Source organism: Rhagoletis pomonella, unplaced genomic scaffold (genome assembly GCF_013731165.1).
Source record: "Rhagoletis pomonella isolate Grant_MI unplaced genomic scaffold, Rhpom_1.0 Rhpom_scaffold_00002, whole genome shotgun sequence".
NCBI lineage: Eukaryota > Metazoa > Arthropoda > Insecta > Diptera > Tephritidae > Rhagoletis > Rhagoletis pomonella.
Window position 1 is genome coordinate 25721287 of NW_023458556.1, and position 4027 is coordinate 25725313.

Genomic DNA, 4027 nt, shown 5'->3' on the forward strand with positions numbered 1-4027 from the left:
ATTAGAAAGTAAAATGTACTAGAATATAAATTCCTTTTAACCATATTTATCTAAGGTGAAATGCTTAAGACTAATGAAGGTATGTATAATTACCGATCTGTGCAAGTGAAACGTGCGGTGCTGTTTGCTCATAAAGGTCGTCAAATTACCAGAAAACAGTAATGCCATACCATTACGGCGACAAAGTAGACCAAGCAACATATAAAATTTTGCAAACACCAATAAGCAGAAAATCGGTCATTTTGGCAGGAAATCGACAAAAATTAATGAGTAAATAGACACCAAAATGGATGAGCCGAATCAAATAAGAAAAAAGTTTGATCCAGTCCGCAAACCCCAGCTGCCAGAAGAATAGAAAGAAAAAGTCGAATGTTATATGAAAAGAAATTATCGAAGAGGATGTTCCATATGATAAGATAGTTTGACTCAAACCATTGAAGCGAGGATAATTGTGGAAATGGTATTGGCCATAGTAGAGCCAAAACGACAATCTGATCGAAATGTGTTGGATGAAATGAAGCCAACACTTAAAATGTATCCAAATATAAAAGAAATACAATACTCGGTAATGTCTGGATTTAAGACAATACTGTCAGTAATTGGCGGAAAGTGGCTCTTAACGGCACATAAAGTACATAAAGGGCGCTTGAATGGCATACTAAATGTTTTGCGAAGTAGTTACTGCACGCCTCTCTTGAACAGGCGGTTTATATGTGTATCTATTTTTTGTTTGTTTGTACTATAATAAAATGTACATACATATGTACCTACAATCTGTAATTCATGTTACTGTAAAATATTTTGAATTTGTAACACACAAAAAAAAATAATATTTATTATTAAGTATTTTTACTGATTTCTACTAATATTGACAAATCTAAGCAAATGTCATAATTTGTGAAAGGTATTGCCAAAACATTATACATACATACATACTATCTTAAACTTAAACACATTCCAATAAATAAACAAATAGTTAAACAAAATATAACCGACATCAATCGGTTAACATGATCAAAAGTTATGTACACCTACTGTTTATGTGTTCATAATAAATAAATACCCGGTTGACCGAGCTTTGCCCGGAGCGCATATACTTTTTAAAGTTTTCAAGGTTTGGATACCAAATACTGGTCATTTGGATAGCTTTAAAAAATAATTTTGAAATAAACAAAAAAAATTTGGATTTCGATATCTATTAAGTAATTTTCTTACTCCAAAATTTAGTTGGCAACATAATATGCCGAAGTACATATCTTGAGCGTATATGTACTGTGTATACCTAAAAAAAAAAATCTGATTGAGATTAATAAAATAAAAATTGGTATTACATGGAAGCTTGGCAACCCGGATCGAAAATATTTTCTGCCCAAAGTCCTCAACAATACCTTTAATTTGATATCCATATTGTGATATTTTAGATAAGTCGTGTAGAATCAATAATAAGTGGCAACCACACACTACTATAATAAGGGATACCATTTTGTATACAGGTAAAGCATTGTTTAGGAACCTTCTCTTGGTACCTATGAATAGTAGTATTTTACCTTCTTTTTTTTTAAACAAAAAATATACCTTCCATTTGATGCCCATATTATGATGCTTTAATTAATTTGTAACTAAGTTCGAATAGGTGGCAACCTTGTAGGAGTCTTCTATCACTAATTCCATGTGAATAAATTGTTAACACGATTTTACAAGCAAAACAAAAACAAATAGGGAAACATTGTTTTTGTTTTACTTTATAAGTTTTGGGAAAAATTGTTCACATGGAGTTCCTGATAGGGCCGAATGACTATTCAGATAACCTTAGAATCCAAAACATTATCTGTGTACAAAATTTCATCCAAATTGTTAGAGCCATATATATTAGGCTGCATCACCAAAAAAAAAAAATTCGGAAAAATATTAAGATTTACGTGTGCTGGACCGGTTTGAAAATACCTCCAAAAATGGAGTTTTCTATGAACAGAAATAGTTTCTTAAATAACTTTTTGGAAAAAATCCCATCAGATAACAAAACAGATTAGGATTAAAAAATCTGCATAAAAATATTTAAAAATATTTTCAACGGAATCATAATAATGAGCTTGTTGATGCTGTTTTTGACTTTTTTCAAAGATTGCTTTACGAAAAACTTAAATAACTGGGCCAAACCTATTCTATTTGAGACTTATGGGATCTCGGTAGAAAGGTATTTTCCCACTATTCTTATTTATGTGCAAAAAAAGTAATTTGTGTCCCAATTTATTTATTTATTTTTTCAAATACCAACACATCTTAATTCAACTTTGAATGACTTTCGTTCATCCTATCTTTCTCTTTCATCCTATTAGCAAAGAAATAAAAAGGGTGAGAAAATACCGTTCCACCGACACCTCTTAAGCCTAAATCAGAAGAGTTTTTAAAGTTAAAAAACAGCATCAAAAATCTCAACATTACGATTCCGTTAAATATTTTATTTAAATTTTTTTTAAATATTTTTATGCAAATTTTTTAAGCTTAAACCGTTTTGTCATTTGAGGAAATTTTCCAAAACAAAAATCTTTAAGAAACTATTTTTATTCATAAAAAACTGCTTATTTTTTAAATCTATATTCGCTATTTTCAAAACCGACTATAGAGGGATAATTCAGGCCAAGGATGGCCAAACTCAAAACCGCTGACGCAGTTTTTAAGACAATTCAACAAAGTTGCTTTCAATTGACTTACCCTGTGCATTAGGGTCGCCCTTAAAATATGAGCATCATGGGGCACCCCTTTATTTTGTTCTACGTACAAAATGAAAACATCTACGAAATTTAAATGTGTAGAGTTTTCCTAAATTTTGTATAAAACTAGAAACTCTGATTTATATGGTTTTGGTTAAAGCTAAGACAATATTTTTATAGAAAAATAACCAAAAAAAAATTACTTGGAAAACATTGTGAACATTTATTTCCGGAAACACTGGGTTTGAAAAACAAATCTATTTTTTTCAAATCACAAAAATTCGAAAAAGTTTTGACTTTGGCCAGCTATAACTCAGTTTATGAATTTATAAAATAAGTTTCAATAATAAAATAGGTATGTGCTCAGATTTCATAAAAATATGAGCATCAAATTGTATTTCGATTTAATTTTATGTTTTTGAGTGCATTTGAAATATTTAAGTGCAAATAACTTAAATTAATACAGCAAAGACTCGTTATCATAAAAACACCAAACCTGTCGCCAATTCTGTTTAGAAATTTCCTAAGGTGTGTTGCTTATTGGGGTCATTTAACAGTTAACTCGTTTACTTAATGCACTAAATGGTAAAAGAGAACTAGTTTTTTGTGTCACTCTTGGTGAGTAGGAAATAAATTACTCATATTTTGAAAATACATATATTATAAATCAATTTTATCTTGATGCATAAAAATTTACCTACAATGCAAATTAAACCCATACATGTAAACATTTAAAATTTTTATTTTATTATTTAACTTAGCTCAACCCCATAAATTCATATACAAGAACGAAGTTAATTTGGTTATCATAATTTGCAAGCTCATCCAACAAGTATGTACGTATGTATGTATACATGCTTGCACATTAAACAAAAAAAAGTACCTATTTGATTTTATTTGGATCTTGTATACAAAGTAAAGACGCTCGTAAATATGCGTTTAAAACAATTTTTAATTGTACAAAAATGAGCACTTTAAACTTGCTACGTGCCATCTAGGCGTTTATTTTTCATCTTCGTAGAGCATTCAAATTATCTTCGATAATTGGCAAACTGCCATTTTATTTGTAAACCGACATCAGCCATATTTTAACAATAGTAGAATTCAGCAACGACCCTTTTACTAGGCGTCACAGTAAAAATCAAAAAGAACCGCTTTGGTAGGAGTTAAAAGGTTAGAATATTCAATAAAAATCGTTGCTGAATTCCACTATATATAGGCCTTCATATAGAAGTTATGATTTGACGTCGGCTTATACATAAAATGGCGTATTGGATACCAACGCTTTGGAATAAATAGTTTGGAAATTTTAAACT